Source organism: Vicugna pacos, chromosome 30 (assembly GCF_048564905.1).
Source record: "Vicugna pacos chromosome 30, VicPac4, whole genome shotgun sequence".
Taxonomy (NCBI): domain Eukaryota; kingdom Metazoa; phylum Chordata; class Mammalia; order Artiodactyla; family Camelidae; genus Vicugna; species Vicugna pacos.
Genome location: NC_133016.1, coordinates 7,177,871 through 7,195,837, shown reverse-complemented (window position 1 = coordinate 7,195,837; position 17,967 = coordinate 7,177,871). Strand labels below are relative to the sequence as shown.

General features: G+C 36.8%; 1 long non-coding RNA gene across 1 annotated transcript in view; it reads left to right on the top strand.

Moving 5' to 3' along the window:
* The window catches only part of LOC116278863 (uncharacterized), an 89,199-nt gene that overhangs the window by 26,937 nt on the left and 44,295 nt on the right, over positions 1–17,967 (top strand). Inside the window, exon 3 of the long non-coding RNA XR_004188204.2 lies at positions 16,083–16,131. This is a non-coding gene — a long non-coding RNA (uncharacterized lncRNA). The remainder of the gene's footprint in view (positions 1–16,082; positions 16,132–17,967) is intronic.

Below are 17,967 nucleotides of genomic sequence, written 5' to 3'. Positions count from 1 at the left end.
AAATCAAGAGTGGATAAAAATTACGAATGCATGTTTATAAAATGCGAACTTTATCAGTGTATTTACAGAGAGAACACCTTTGTCTTCCTGGCTAGCACTGATTGTGCTACACAAACAAACAATATGTTAGACCCACTCTAGCAAGATGAAAAGTAAGGACTGCGGTTCAGAGGAGCATAACCTAATAGGTCTGAATTTCTGAGGCAAAAGTGGGGAAAGTATTAAGTGAACCTAGTTGAAGATAAATACTATCTAGAATACGTGGATCTGCCATAGAATGCCATTCTCATGTAAGGAACTCAGAATGGACCTACTAATAAGATATTGTTCAAATTGGGTATTCATTTCTGATTAAACAAAGAAAGAGCTCTTAATTTTCTATAGATGGAAAGATATTCTCTCAACCTGCTGAAAATTATCTACCAGAAATTGCTGTAAACAAAATACTTAATGATGAAATGTTAGAAGAAACTTCATTAAAGTCAAGAATAATTATGATACACACTGTCTCTATAATTATCCAACACACTGGTAGCATACTGGAATAAATCACCCCTCTCGTCAACAAAACTCATGCAGACAACGAAATAAGCAGAATTCATCACACAGACACTCCCGGAGAACATTCAGATTAAAGAAATGCAGAGTTGAAGTCGACGGAATGAAGGGATCTTCTGATGAGTAACAGGAACGCTTGAAACAGTGTGTAGCACTTACTAGGCACAATTCTTATTTTTTGAACATATTTTAATACTTCTTAACCCTCTCAACAACCTTATGAAATTAGTACAGTTCTTATCCTCATTTTATAAATTTAATAAAATGAGCTATGGAGGTACTAACTAAGTTATCCAAGGTCGACTTAGTAGCAAAAATCCAAATGTAAGCAGTCTGGCTTAAAAGCCTGTAAGTTTTAATCACTAAGCTTTCTCACTGGCTTGACACAGCTGCCTTAACATGTATCCGTATCATGAGCAATTCTTGCTTCTACTGCTTAATCCTTCCATGCTTTGGACTTTTTAGACCACTCTAAGTGTTTTGAGTATGTAATGTAGCATGAAAGAAATCTACCAAAATATCTCTTGCTGTATTAGTGTATATATTTAAAAGTGTATCAATCTAATGGTCAATCAATTAAGAAAATGTTGGAAAATAATCCCCTACAGGCCCAGATTTTAGGACTCTTGTCCTTGCAGCTTTCCTCCTGTAAACTCTTCCAGTTAATTCCTCCTCCATTGGTTTAATAAGACTTATTTTCATCATTAAGCTAGAGTGTATGGTCAGACTCAAGGACATCTGTCTACTCTTTATATAATTGTTTATTTTTGTTAATAAATGACACTGTTAAATTAAAACTAATATCAGAAAGATTAGTACTTAGGAATAATGCCTTCAATATCATGCCTTTTCTAATGGAGCAAATGATTACCTTCATGTGCACACAGACTGGAAATTTTCATTGTTAACTGTAAATGGAATATTCTTGTCCAAAACAAACATTGCTAATAACAATACAGTTAAATTCAGTGGCATTAAATTTTAGGACTGGGTTTCTAATATTTTCAGGCTAATGAAATAATTAGAAAAAAATATCGTATCTTTAGTACAAAGTGTTTAAGAATTTCTTGATGTCAATTTGCTTTAAGTAAGCAACAACCATCAATTTTGCTGAGCACGAGATTTTTCAGACAGTGAAAAGAAATAAGATAATTCACCTAAGATCACAATAACTAAATAATAACTAAATGTAATAGCTAAAGTTAAGGCTGTTTTTATAATATGAGCAAAATCCTAAATAAACAAGGAAAAATTACATGAGGTTCGCATATTATTTGTATTATATCTTAAGCTTTATTGAAGTGTAAGTGACAAATAAAATTGGAATATGTTTAAAGTATACAGTGTGATCCACAGTCAGTTTAGTGAACACATCTATTACCTGACATATTTACCTTCCCTAGAAAGCAATTAGCACAGTAGCAATAGGCTGTCTATAAGATGTCTGTAACTATCAATAATTACTTTAAGTATAAATGGACTAAATTCTCCAGTCAAAGATGTAGAGTGGCTGAGTGGATTAAAAAACAAAAACAGGTCCAGCTATGTGTCCCTTCAGCTTTAACAGAGACAGACTGAAAGTGAAGGAAGGCATAGAAAAAGATACTTTATCATAATTTTATCTAATGAGGAGGCATATTTAAAGGGAATTTTCTGATGAAAAAATAATAACTTTTCCATATAAAAACCATTTTATGTATGTTTGAAGGAAAATGATGCATACTGTAATAATACAAAAATTATGTAAATGATTCATTTTATTAGTATTAGTATGTGCCACCTCTTAACTCTATAGCATTATAAAATACATACACGTTGTTACAGGGCAAGTATATCTTAAAAGTAACTACTTTTCAACTTCCTCTTGCTACTCCTTCCGATGCCTTCATTATATATCTGCAAATATATCATTATATATCTGCAAAAGAGATCTTAAATCTGTATCAGGGGTTACTACTGCCTTGCTTAAGTTATTGAATGCCCATTCATTGCTTTTAGAATTAAATCCAAACTACTTGAAGTACCTACATGAGTCTGCATATTTATTCTCCTGGTCAGTCTCTTTGACCTCTTTCTTGTGCATCCCTGTGCCCTGTTCAATACAGACAAGTCACACTGGTTTTCTTTTAGGTCTTGATCATTCTCAGTTTTGTACACACTGTTTCTTCTGCCTAAAATACTGTTATCCTCACAATTTACATGGCTAGTTTTTTCTCATTAGTTACTTCTCAGCCAAATGCCATCTCAATAAATAACAAGGAGGTCCCCTTTAAAATCCCCAGTAAATTAGAATGCCCCCTCCCGTACTACTTGTCAGACCCTTGTTTTTTTCTCCGCATTGTTTTATTCATTTGTGTTTACCTCTTTTTGCTGAGTCTCCTATTAGAACATAAATGCTGTGAAGGCAGGAACCATGTGTGTCTTGCTCAAAGTTCTTAGCTCCTGGCCAGGTAGATGAAGTGTACGTAGTAGTCGAATGTGTAAAGCAGTGATGACTAATTGAAAAATAGCATTTTTTGTAAAATAAATCTGACAGATGACAGATGAGAAAGGGCGGCATTATACTGTATTCTTATAAGCTGTATAGCTGTAGGTCTAGATTTGGGATTGGAGATTTGATTGATAATAATACTGAAATTCTCCACTTGAATGAATTTTCTGCAGGTTAAATTCTAAAGCTTGTTTGCTTATTCTGTAAATCTTTTTCCCCCACATACCTTTTCTCAGTTCGGTCTATGTCAGGCGTGTCAGGTGTACTCTGTGCAAACTAAAACCCATAATCCCACCCTCTCACCCTGTTTACCGCCTAGCTCTCCCAGTTCAGTAGATGGCCCCGCCATCCACAGAATCCACAGGTCCTCCTTAGCCTTGATCTTAAGTCTTCCTTAATCTTTCCTTCACCTCTTAGAGCCGGTCTGTCAGCAGGTCCTGAAATCCCAACTATAAAACATAACACAACTCACCCTGGGCTTCTTTTCAGCTCCACACTCTCCACCTCAGATCAAGAAGTTAGCAAGGGCCCACCCTTTGCCAGAATGTCTAGCTTTGTTATGATGGTGTGGAAATCACTGTGTAAAAGGAGACAGAACTATGGTGATGAGAGTGAGAAGATACGTTTGTAATGCATCCTGTGTTATGCTTAAGAGACACTTTGTTCTGAAACACCAGAAGGACTGGCGTAATGACGGAAATCCGTGTGCACGTGAGGGGAAACGGGGTGGGAGGGTGAGGGAGCCGCGTGAACGCACTGCATTGCAGAAACGGCATCAGAGAAATGCATGGTGTTAGACTGCAGAGGAGTCGTCTTTCAGGACCGTATATATATTGTGCCAACTGGACTCCCGGTTTACTTGGTCCTGTGGCCGAGGTTCAAATTCTTCTATGTCTCTCCTAAGATCTTGGGCACCTGGACCGTTTGTACAGCGGTTTTATCTTAATTGTCTTCTGTTTCTTACAGATTAGGGAATTCAACATCAGACAGGATAAACAACTGTGTTACAGGACAAAGTAAGCCTCAAATTAAAACAAAACTGTTCTCAGTTTGGGGTCTGTACCCTTTACACTGGACCACAGTGACTGGCCTGCGTCTTATTCACGTTCATATTGACAGTGCTATTCGTTATATCTGACGTTTGTTGGAGCCTGTTAAATTTAATTTATAAACCAATCTACCACTTGAATATGAAGAACATTCTATTTTTTTTTACAAAAATATTTATTTTATATTTCTCACTGAGTAAGGACTCATTTAGTTGATTGATCAGTTTTTGGCATGAATGACTGAGCTAACGTTTTAGCCCAAGCTCAGCCCAGGGTTTCTGCAACATCCCCACAGATGCTCCATGGCTCATTCATACATGATTCACTTATACTTAGTCTGCCTTCCATAAAAATAATCTGAAATAGCTTTTCATCAAATTAAAAACCCTTCCATTTATAGTACTTTGATGGCTACTAAATTACAATGTCAGCATACAGATGTGAAACCGAACTGTATTTAGAGAAATGGCACCGCTCTGAAATAAATGAGTTCAGGTGAATAATTACTTTCTAGCTCTAGACTGGGAATTTCTAATATATCATCTGCCTGTTCCAACAATGCAGAAAGGGAGAGTTAGTTCTTTGTGGACTGTTAATTGTAACCCTTAATAACTGACTGCTTGTAAAAGATTGCCTAGATATAAATCTATAGTTAAATTATTTTTAAAATTCTGTACTTAGGTCCACAATATCTGTATAGGTACCTATAAAGTCATTAATGAGAATTTCAGGGATGTTGACTTCAAAAGTCCTTGTATTTCCACTTGGTAAATAAATGAAATTTCTGTGCATTATTCTCTACAAAGTTTATTATGGAGAACTACTCTTCTAGACACTAGTTATTAAAATGCATGACACCAGTGGTTCATGTGACCATTCAGAGAAGCCTTGTGTGGTTCTAAGAACGTCTCCAGGGAGGTGGGAGCAAGCATCAAAGCTGATAGGTTCCTGGAGTGGCAGATCTCTCCCCTGGTGTTTAAGACAGACTGACTTCTGCCCCAATGTGATCTTTCAAGTGTATCTTGGTCAGAGTATGGTGTGGTATTTGGAGGATACAGATGGCTCAGGTCTAGTCTAGCAGTGTGCTGCTCCTGGAAGGTGATTCTACCTTTAGAACTAGATCAGACACAATCCTTCATACTGTTTTTCTAGGACATTTCCCAGATAACATTTTTGGAGTTCTTACTCTTGTATCTGATACTAAATATTTTAACTGCACTATTTTGATTAATATCCTCAAAGATTGCATAAGGAAAGTACTGTGATATCCTCATTTGCAGAGGCAAAACCCAAGGTTCAGGGAGGCTTTGGGACTTGATCTAGGACATGTAACACGTGAAGGCCGTGACCGTGAAAGCAGACTGCATTCTCGGAGGGAGCTGACTTTTTTTCCAAGAGATTTTGTGTGCCTTGTTCACTGTTATCATTCACCTGAATTAAATTATATATTCCATGGTAAGAGTTGTAATTTCAACATTCAGTGATTTTAATTTGTTTTAAATATAAAATGCTCAGAACTAGTGAACTCAGTCATCTGTATTTGGTATCATAAAAGCTTTAAAGATATAGAGTGTTCATCTTACCATGGCAGCAATTAGAGTGGGTTGAAATGGAAGCACAAAAAATGTGTTAAGTCCCTCATTATAGGTGAGGAATATTATCCTTCTGTACCCGTTTGTCTAAAATGCAGCTGATAAGCTGTTTAAATATGAAATGTATTTTAGCTGATAAAATGTCAGTAAAACCAAAATGAATGGATGCCATGTAAGAGCCAGGTTAATTAGGAAGTGATCCCTCAGGTACCATCTGGCATACAGTGGAATTAGTGATTTCAATACTTTACATTGATGCAAAGCCAAGGAGCCATGAAGAGAGAGTTTTATTCTGATTATTAGAGAATGAAGAGTTCCAAGGCATTGGGAAGTTATGAGGTCAGGCTCTCTTTTATGCTTGAGTCGTCTCCAGAACACCATTTACTAGTTTTGTGCAGCTCATTTTTGAAGCTCTTGGAGGTTTGGAAGATTTCGCTATCATTCAATACCTCAAGAATCCTGAATTTTAGCATTTGATGGGTATTTTTCTTTTTGTGCTAGAAACATTATCCTTACATCAAGCTGAATCTGTATCATAAAAGAACAGTTGGGAGAGTTGAGGATTTTTAAGTATTTGAAGGTACTTTTTAAGTATTACTGTACTTTATCATACTCACTTTTACTTGGCAGTTAAAATAGGCATGTAGATGTATGTGCGTGTGTGTGTGCGTGTGTGTGTGTGTGTATATATAAAACATATATTCCAAATATTCTTAATATGTGGTTAAATATTGTAAACTACCTAATTTAAAAAGAAATTAGACAGATACATATGTTCTACATAAATGTATCCCTGTGTAAATATTATTGTAACTAACATAAAAAGAGAGTGTCTGTGAACCCTTCTTCCCCTCCTCTTTTCATTACAGTGTTATATTTTCTTTTCCTTGTATCCCCCCTTCCTTGTTAATTTTACTAGTCTATGATCAACTTACTTACATGTCACTAATACTGTTCCAGACCTCATTATTTTTCTGAAGGTCCCATCTTAATTCTCAGCACCTCACTTTCAGCAGAAAGTCTTGCTCCTGTGTCATTGGAAAATATGAAAGATGAAAGTTACAGATGATATGCCCTGGGCTCTATTCATATCCAGTGACTCAGAGTATTTCCAGTGGATCAGTACAGTTTTTAATTCCCTGTATAATGTGATCCTTATGGTCAAACTGTCTCAGAGCCTTCTTTTTTTAAAGTGCATTCTTTAAAAACTCAGGAAAAGACAATTAGTCATAATCATAATCTGGATTGTTACACAGTTTACTAGAGAGTGAATGGAAACTGGACATTGCCGGCAGTCACTAGCAAGACAGTTCTTCCTGGAAAAAAAAAAAAAGAGAATGAGTCACCACCTGAGGTTATTACCCAAGTTTGATCAAAGCTTCACCATATTCTCTAAGATGTAAGACCTCGAATAGTATCGGGCATGAGTGATAAAATAATATCCAAATTGTCAAAACCATGATAATTAAGATTTAAAAAAAACTTAAAAGTGTAAAAGTGACTGATTGTCATCTGGATGACTTTAAGTGAGGAAAAAAAACCCAGAAAGGGTGATTTTATCACTATGGGAGAAACACGTAAGGGTTTAATCTCACACTAAAAAAAGCTCAAAATAAACCAAAGACTTAAATATAAGAATTGAAACTGTATAACTTCTAGAAGAAAACATAAGGAAAAAGCTGCTTGATGTTGGTCTGAGCAAGGAATTTTTGGATATGACTCTGGAAGCACAGACAACAAAGCAAAAGTCGACAAGTGGGATTACATCAAATTAAGAAGTTTCTGCACAGCAAAGGCAGTAACAGAGCGGTTGCCTATGGAATGAGAAAATGCTGACAAGTCATATATCCGATAAGGGGTCAATATCCAAAATATATGAGAAACCCATACAACTCTAAAGCAAAATCCAGTAACACAATTTTAAAGTGGGCAAAGGATCTGAATAGAAATTTCTCAAAAGAACACATACTAACAATGTAGAAATCTTCAGTTAAGATGCTGCCCCCTTTTAAGTGAGTCTAGTATCTGTCACGTGGGCTTGTCACATGGCCTGAAAGTGTGTTTCACTCACATTGCCTCAAATTTTAATGGCAATTGCACCATGCTCAAATTAATGGCTTTTTTTTTTAATACAGCAACCATTCTCCAAAATCTGATTTTAGTCAGTGTGCATGGACATATGTTTCTGTGTCTTTATTGATAAAGCAAATCTTCATCTTAAAACCAAGAATAACATCATGGAAGTCAAATTCCTTCTCCTGTCAAAATTGGTAGAAAATGTTCTGACAAAATAAGAATTTTCACTGAATGCTGCAGCAGCTCTGCTGAACTTATCATTATAGATTTGGTGACAGTGATTCTGTTTGACTTCATATAAATTTGGGCATAATGAGTTAAATTACTGTCCCAGCAGAAGATGTAAGCCTGAGAGAACAAACGCTGAGCATCTTGAGTATCAGATGATCAGAAGAGGTAAATTATTGGAGGTCAGTTGGTAAATTTTGTATTTATTTCCCTTATCAATGACATAGATAAAATAGGTATTTTGCATTCTAATTCAAGGATTTTAAAATATAAAGGCTAAATAAAATTGCAGTGAACTGACTCACCACTAGACTGACTATGATTAACTCTGGTTTCTTAACATATTTAGGTGACAACAAAAATTCAGAAAAGGGGAACTTTGGGGTCCCTGTTTCCTTTGTAAAAAGGAGAAATATTTTATTTGCATTGTTGCTGATATTAAAAGAGTGGATATATTTTCTGACATGACTTACATACTGTTATATTTATTGGCACTTTTAAAATAAGCAAGAAGAGCTTAAGAAATTACATTTCAGTAATTGGAGAACATGTTTCCCCTGGAATTCTTGGAACCAAGTTTCTCAACTTGTTTTGCAGTTTGTCTTCTGGCCAGATCAAAATATTTTGTATCTGTGAAGGCCCCACTGAGGTCGTATGAATGTAGTTGGACTAATTCGGTGTGTTGGACTGAAATGAACTGAGTATTCAGAGAGTGCTTAAGTGACATAGGCCATTTTCTTTAGTTTTTGCAATAGAACCTTTTAATCTCTTTTATGTGAGTACATGCTTCCTTTGTACATTATGGGGCTTTGGAAACCTACTCTTTTGGTTGGCTTGGGGATTTGAGAGCGAACTTCCTGGCAGTAGAACACTATCAGGACTCAGGAGTCCAAAGCTAATGAAGGGCTAACATACACCCAAAGGCAGACACCATCAGAATCTAGAAACAGCGCGCTAGGTACTTCCGCTCTGTGTAGTGACATATGCACGGGGTGTGTTTAGCAAAATGTTGTTGGCCTACTGAATGTCGAGTCATCATTTGGCTTGGATGTAGTTTGTCTCTGGATCACAGAGCGAGGCAGAGAATGTCAACTCTGACTCTTACGACACTTCTTTCCCTGGAGGACTGGCACCATTTCATATTTTCACAGGCAGGCACACTGACAGAGATCTTCCTGGGGCTTTCTGAAGCTAGAAGGCAAAGTATTTCATGTGAACTCAGTTGATATTTCTTGAAACAGCTGTTTTGGAAAATGACATGGAATCTAATAAAAGTATGGCAGCTTTTTTTTTTAATGTCAGGAAAATCCCTTTGAGACACAGAAAGATCTGTTTTTTCCATGGCTTATTGTAAAACCTGACGTGACATTGGAAAAGGACTATTCTGACTAAAGAATATGTCTTTAATTTTGAATTTGTAAATATGTCTACAGTTTGAAAGGATAAGTTAAATGTCAGTAAAACAAAAGACTTTGTCTCAGTGATGAAATTGCTTTAAAAGTAATTTCTAAAATGAATTGTTTTATTTTCAGTGTAAATGCCTACGATTTACAGAGTGATACTAAATTAATTCCTAGCTTAACATGATAACCACTTGTTTTTCAACCTTTGCAATTCATTTTTAATATAACTCTTAATGGCAGTATTTGCAAAGAAGCTGTTATTAAATATATAGCACAGTTGGGAGTTGTGCCATGTTTTTTCAGTACAGCTGATTTAATCTATTCTTTGAACACATAAAAGTGATCACAAATGACCTTTAGATACAATAGAAAAATGTGCTCATTACTGTAATAGACGGTCGTCTGAAATCTTCAGTGCTTACAGTGCTACAGTTTTTCTTCTACACTTTTTTTTTTCCTTCTGCTCTCTTCTGGTTTCTCTGCCTCTGATACTGCTGTCTGCAAGGACTCTGCCCAGTCTTCCGCAAAGGTTAACCCTAGTGGAAATCTTCCACATCTGGCTTGAACACTGTCCCAATAGGGGCTCTTTGTATCTTCACAGTATTTCTTCCCAAGGTTAAATTCAAGGCTTACTTCAGATCTCATGACCCCATGTCCATATGCATTATTTTTGAATGAATATAACTATTCAATATTTTCAAATCTATTGAGTTTTTTAATTGAACTATAATTGATTTACAACATTGTATTAGTTCCAGGTGTACAGCAAAGTGATTACATATGTATTTATATATATATTCTTGTTCAGATTATTTTCCATTGTATCTATTGAGAATCATAACCAAGAGACAGAATCAAGGTAGAGATTTATTTTTAAAAAATAAACAGAAACAAGTAGAAAATATAAATAATCAAGATTCATCTCTATCACCTTTGCAAGATTAAAAACATGATTTAAAACTATATATCAAGAGAGGAGTACCTGGCAGTTCCTCATCTGTCATAGCTTTCATTTGTTTTTGATCAAATCAAGTTTTCACGTAAGTTGTGAAGCTACTGAATTTGCCATTCCGTTTCATTCATGGTGGACTTTGCTCTCAAAAGCCTTGGGACAAGTTCAGGACACTGCAGCGAAGTCACTGAGTATTACGTGGTAATTTAAAGATACCCTCCTGTGCCCGCTGGGTCAGTTAACATGTCTACAGGTGCTCACTCAGTACTTTTTGGTGGAATGAAGTGTTGTTTTATGTCTGATCAGTGAGAGACATCTTGTCAAGTGAGATTCTGGAGACTGCTGAAAAAATGTGAGAGGAAGAACGAGATGTATTTTATCAGACAAATGCTTTTTTAATATGTAAATACTTCTTGATATAATGGAAATAGAGAACCTTTTTTGGTGTACAGATCATGTAAAGAGATCTCATCTGTTCTTTATTTTCTGAAACTTTAATAACTCAATAATTGGAAAATGTTATGCTAAATATTTTAACTTTCCCCTAGATAAATTGTGCACGGCGAGAAGATGAAAAGCGCATTATCACTCCTTTCAAATAACACAGCCTCCAAGTAGTTTCAGAATTCCCCTCGTCTTAAGGAGTGATGGCATCACTATCTGATGGGTAGACTAAACCCTTAACCCGTGTCTACATGTTTGATTAGGTTAATTTCAAATAATTAGACATCAGTTAAAGTAGATTAAAGATTCATGTCAGCTTTAATAATAAAGCTAAGGATGCACTTGTTTCTTCTGGTCTTTCGCAGTGATTTGCTCTGCAAGGTTGCTTATTACGTGAGGTTGGTTGTGTTTCGCCTTTGTTATATTCCTGATTTGCTTCTTATGAATACTCTTACATCATGTGAGAGAGGCTGAGTTTTGGTGAGATCTTCGCTCATTTTTTTCTAAACTATCGTAACCTAAATCTCATTAGACACATTGTTCCTGCGTGACTAGGTGAATATTCAGAATTTGTCCGTAGACGTTTGCATGTCTTCCTTGATACGCTTATAGATTTGCTGGAGTACCTGTGGGTGGGGGCTCAGGGAATCCGCTGTAGGCCTGACTGAGCAGTGAAAATATAATGCAGATACATGCGGCTGAGATGCCACACGTAGCTGGGGACACCTGTCTCCTCTCTCACCTAGTGCTTTAAAGACAGCACATTCTGTGCTACAGACTCTTCTGAATAAGTAGGTGCCTCTCTTCGCAATGTTTCTTAGCCACAGAAATTAAAGCAGTTTTCCTTAAGGAACTGGAGAGACTCAGGGACCCATATGCACCCATTCAGTTGCAGCTCAGGTTCATGCACGAGTTACTGTGGATTCACTGGTTCAGTAACAAAATTAAGTCAGAGCAACTCAGACAAGCTTACCATCCTTCCTTCCCATCCAGGACCCATGGTTCGTGTTCCAACCTGACTCAGTTTAAGACTCCAAACCATGGGTGATGCTCAGGTCTTGTAACCCCCTTCAGTCTGAGGTAATGAATACATGTTTGATAGCAATAGGTGGATTGCATCTTTCTCAGAATGGTCAAAATAGTGCAGCTCTCAGTCCATGTGTTTTCCCTCTTCTGTCTCTGAAGACTTTCTGTGTTCCTGTCACTTGCTAGTTTCACTAGATTCTTTGGCCACTTGGTGAACTGTTGACAAAGCAATGGTCAGATTGGTATGAGAGTTTGTGGTGGATTTTGGAACGTGCCCACCTTGTCAAAGGACTCATTTGTTAAATCATTAATTTGGTGGACCCTGTAATGATTTGGACATGTCTTCCAAGAATTTGCATTTTATTCCTAAAACTTATAAAGTCAAGCTTTCAAAATTTTACTACAGAAGGGTTTCGATAAATGATGAGAAGCATTGCAGTCAAAATTTTTTTGTTTTGCCCACCAGTCATTTATCAAACTTTAACTTAAAAGCAGATTTTTATTTTCTGCATTACAATAAATTATAATCAGCTAATAATTTATTTTAAAAGGTGATCTTTTCTCATGCTAAAGATTTGCATTAATTTATGTTTTTAAAAGTTGCATTTAAATATCATTAACCATGGCTGCGGAGATTTTTAGTGCCCCCTCAATTTTTGTACCAAGCTGACTACCCTTCTCCCCTCAACCCTCTTCCTGGCCCTGCAGTTGGTAGCCATTTCCAGTGTGGAAACAATTGATTTCTATTTTCAAAGAAGCTTGATTGCTGCCAGAAGAGTGCTTGATTTAGGCTGCAGGTGGCGTAAATCAGAATTTGATGGAATCTAAGTTTAAATGGGAATAAGCAGCGTAATTGGCACTTAATTAACATCAGCGAGAAGATGAAGTAGCGTGTCTAACTTTGAGTGCATAAAATCCCTGGATTTGTACAAAACTCTGGTGCTGTTTGTTTCTAATCCAAGTATCCTTGAATAAAAGTTTTATGATATATTCAATTTCTATTGACCTACTGGTTTTTTTAGCCGATTCTAGCATTGTATTCACTCAAATCTATGATACTGCTTAGATACAAATTATTGTTTATATTCGACTCTTATCCTGTTTATCTGAAAAGATGTTCACTGCATGTTATATTACTTATAATTCTGTTGTAACTACTATACCTCCAATTCTGTTGACAAAATATGGTCATTAAGGGTAAAAGTGATGGTGGATTTTTTCTGTTGATATTAACACTTTGCCAAACGTCCATAATTCAGTTTTTTCCTGAAATTTTCTCAAATACCAAACAGCATCTCTGAATCATGGATACTTCTTTTTAGTTAGTATCAGTTCTTTTATGAGTACCTAAAACTTCACTTCATGTGACCTCACATAGCTCCTCAATATATAAGACAAATAAAACTACTTTTAATCGTAAACAGCACAATTTATAATACAAAAGCCATACATGTTTACTTTAAGGGAAAATATTGGCAGATCAAGAAACAGAAATGATAGAAAACCCTGCACATATAATGTGTACCCAAAGAGAATGATGTTTTCTATGTGAGCACATCTTGACCTTACAAAAAAAGAGTAATTTACATACTGCTTGTAGCCTGTTTCTTTTCCTAACACCTCGTAAATATATTTCACAATAAACATCATGGTGAATCATCTTCCCCTTACCCTTGTATCACAGCTACTGACTTCCTTCACCTGCTAATATGTACTGAAGATTCCTCAGTGTCTTTTCGTGGATTGAGAGCTCATTTCTTTTTGCACTGCATAATAGTTTAGCCTCTGGAATATTATACCAGTATTTATTTACCCGCTCACCTGCTGGAAGACAGCTTGGTTGCTTCCAGTTTTCGGCAACTGTGCATAAAGCTGCTGTAAACAGCCATGTACAAGCTTTTGTGTGGACGTGAGTTTTCAACTCCTTTGTGTGAATACCAAGGAGTGTGATTGCCTGATCTAATGGTAAGAGTACACTTGGTTTTGGTTACAAAATAACCCACAAGCCATCTTCCAAAGTCAGTGTACCATTTTACATTCCTACCAACGATGAATGACAGTTCCAGTTGCTTTACATCCTCTCCAGCACTTGGTGTTATCAGAGTTTTGGCTTTTGGCCATTCTAGTAAGTGTGTAGTGGTCTCATTTTTAATTTAAAAATATTTTTGAGTTGTTTATAATTACATTACGTCAATTCATTTATTCAAGCCTCGTGTTAAGTTTGCTTTAGGTATTTTTATATGTTTCTAGCATGAATGAAATATTTTGTTCTTTTTTTTTACTGACTTTTGAAAAATATGACAAAAATGCTTGCTTATTTATTTACTTATTTTTTATTAATAAGTGACTACTAAACTCTCTCTAGTTCTAATAGTTTTTACATTATTGCTCATAGATCTTTCCGTAAACAATTATATAATCTGATGATAGCAGATTTCTGTTTTATAGTGGGAGTCAAGGAGTCTGACTGTATTTTTTTGTCAACAGTAATTTTAATGACTTTGGGTTCCTCACTAAATTCCAGACTCTTTCTCAATTTCCTCACCTCAGTAGTGATGATTGACCCACGTGACAGTTAAGATTGCTTCTTGTCTGAAATCGTGGTCCAGGCATACTTATTCTCACCCAGACATAGCACATCGAGTTCTGAGCTCCCCCTTCTGTGACCAGTCCATGGCTCCTTAGTTGCCTGAAACACCATCCGTGTCTGGAGTGCTTGTCTCATCCCTGTCCAGTGCCTGAAATGGACATTTCCGCTCTGATTGAGGACTGCTTAAAATGTGTTTAGCAGATGAGAGCTCATAATTTAGAATATGAAATTTTACTGCAGTAAGTGGATAATTTACTAAGATTTTCTGTTTTATTTGCTAAATTAGAGAACAGTCTGTGAAGTAGACATGTGTAAGTTGCCCTCTGTTGAGTCAGATGCCTGAAAACAAATCCGTGTCTCCAGGAGATAAACAGTCTTCAGGCTACGACCTTTCTAGCACTCACCCCGTGACCAGTGGGGAAATATGTCTAGAAAAAGATTACTTCAGAACAGCACGAAGACATTCAAATATCTGCTAAATGTCCAAATATCGTTTAACGGTGGTGGCATCCGATCTTTTATTGTCATAAGCAGAAATTAGTAGAATGCCCCAAGATTTACTTGTAGTAGTCATTCTTAGTACGTTTTTAAAAACAATTTCCCATTTTAAAACGGTGAATCAGTAGCAAATAATGAGGACACTGATGTCTACTAACTGTAGGAGCAAGTCCATATTTCTGATTTAAGCCACAATTTTAAGGTAATTGTTCGTTGTTTCAAATTTCCTTTTAAGCAGATGGTCCTTTTGCTCACATAAGGAGTTGGTAATGACACTGAAGGAAGAGAAGCTGCTGTCACAATAACCAAGAATTGTGAATAAGTCATCAGCGTTAATATAGAAATCGACAGCTGTGTGATAGCTACCACTTTAGAATGTCCTGTGGATTGTCTGAACATTCCCAGATGTGACCTTTAATCATTTAAACATAGGCAGTCCTTCACTTTCAGTGGTTTGGCTTGCGATTTTTTTTTTGTCTTTAAGATGATGGGAAAGTGATGCACATTTAATAATTCGAATTTTGAATTTCGCTCTTTTCCTGGGCTGAGGTCCTCTCGTGATGCAGGGTGGCGGCAGTGACCGAGCCCCCTGTCAGTCAGGCCATCACGAGAGTCCACAGCCGGATGCTGACAACCACTCCGTGCCGACAGCCGTTCTGTTTCTCACTTTCAGTGCAGTGTTCAGTAAACTATGAGCTGTTCAACACTTTATTATAAAACAGGTTTTGTGTTGGATGATTTTCCTCAACTCTAGGCTTATGTAGCTGTACTGAGCACATGTCAGGTAGGCGAGGCTAGGCTATGACGCTTGGGAGGTAAGCTTTATTAAATGTAGTTTTGACTTAATGATATTTTCAACTTACGATGGGTTTATCAAGACATTGCCCCGTCGTAAGTTGAGGAAGATCTGTATGTTATTAAAGAAAATGTTCCGAGGTAGTCTGTCTTCCATATTTTATTATCTTTGAGATAGTGAGTACAGGGGGGTACTCTTCTATGGGGTTCTTACCTTCCGGAGTGCAGAAGTCTCTTCCGCCATCAAGCGCTTCACCCCCTCTCCCCTCCTAAAAATAAGAATCTTTGGCTTAGGAGGCGGTGAGCAGGGAGGAACACGTGACCGCCTCTTCCCCTCACCGCACAGTCTCGACCTAACTCTGCTTGTTTTGACTTTCCAGGGGAAGAACATCACCGCCCTCAGTCTTTCAGGAAGAACAACGGGAAAAGGTGAGAAGCTTTATTATCTTTTTTCATGACTTTGTATCATAATTTACTTAGATTAAAAACCTATGGATTTCTAAGGCTCCATCCAGGAAAGAGATTCTCTGTATCAGAGAACAGCTGAAACATGAATACACTACAGGTGCACCATGTCAGTTTCAAGACGGTTGCCAAGCAACCGAGAACCATCAAGGACACTTAGATTTTACAAATCTCCAACTGCCGGAGTGGACCACTGCTCTCCTCCCGGACGCACTGACAGGACTGATGAATTTTGTTCTTATTATTTTGTGTGTGTTTTTCGTTTGAGGCAGCAGCAGCAGCAGCAGTAATTCCACACTGGGGAGTAGGATATATGCTATTTGGAATAGAGGAACAGGTCTTACGATTGGACATGAAAATTTAATTAGTAAGATAATCATTTCAAGGTTGAAACGAACAATAAAAAGTGCTCTTACCTCTGCTTTTATGTGCATCTCAGAGCTGAAACGGTCTCAACTCTGAATAAGAGTTTGAATTAGCCATACCGTTGAACAAAATTTAGAGTGAAAATGATGAGTATGATTAAAATTCTCAACTTAGAAGTCTCTGGTTGAGAATGATAGCATATTATATTAGCAGTCGGGACAGAGGTCCTCTTAGGGGAAAAAAAGTGTTTGCTGAGGAGCATAACTTAATAATAGCTTTAGGTTGAATTTGAGCACCTGTCAGTCCTTGTGTGGTTTGTAGCATTGAGAAGAGACATTTTTCTACATGACTGAGGTAGGAGAGTGTAGAACCCCAACCTGGAGGGAGGTGATTAAAAGTTGGGAGGGAGGGGAAAGTTAGGGCAGGCAGGGGGTGTCCTGGAGACATTGCTATGAAAAAGTGAACTTTCTTCAGGACCATTAAAAATGCTCTGTGTAAAGTCTATAAAATCCCAAAATGCCTTATGTGAGTAATTTTTGTAGCTGATGTGGAAGTTGACTCAGGACTAAGATTCATATTGTTTTGTTCTTGATGGAAGCAAGATAAAGAATCTACAGAGCTAGTTTTTTTTTTAATGTAACCTGTATTCTTCCATAGAATTAGGCAAGTAATAAAAAATTATACCCCCAAACAGCCAGGCTCTGTCCAAGAGGATATGCCTGCATAGATGGTAAACTTGCTGTAGTAGATTGTAGGGAGGGAGACGAGAGATAAGACCGTAATGCTATTCCTTTCTTTTCCTTTCTGTTCACACACCCAAATCAAAGGGACATTTTTCCTGCCTTTTTCATGTCTGGTATTCCGTTTTTTTAAGACAATTGAAACACATAAGTAGCCTAGGCAACATTTAAATAAATCATTTTCTTATTATTCAATTTTTCCCATGAACTATTTTGTAATAGTGGTAGCAAACATTTCTCCTAGGGGAGACATGCCACCAGATTGCAGTTTTCTCTCATAGTTCAAATATAACATTCTAAGATAGTCTCAGCATCAGTATATTTCCCAAGGTCTGCTATTCACTCTTACTCATTTTCACCTTGTTAAAAAGGTGTGAAACAGATGGGGGGGATATTCTTCTCATTCTACTCAGTACATTGAGTTTACCTCTTTTGAAATACTCCCTTCAAATGTTCCAATTTTGTTTTTGCATTAAAACATAAACTATATCATATGCTCTCATTAAAAGTTCAAAACGGAATATATATTTATGAATAACGGAATAGAGTACACTTTATATTTCAAAATTCCTATTTGAGAGAAAACTATGGTTTTGGAAGAAATACTGTGACAAAATGCTGTGGTTGTCTGTAATGCCACGAGACTAATATGATACTAATGGCCTCTCAGCTATCTTCTGAGAAGACTCTAGAA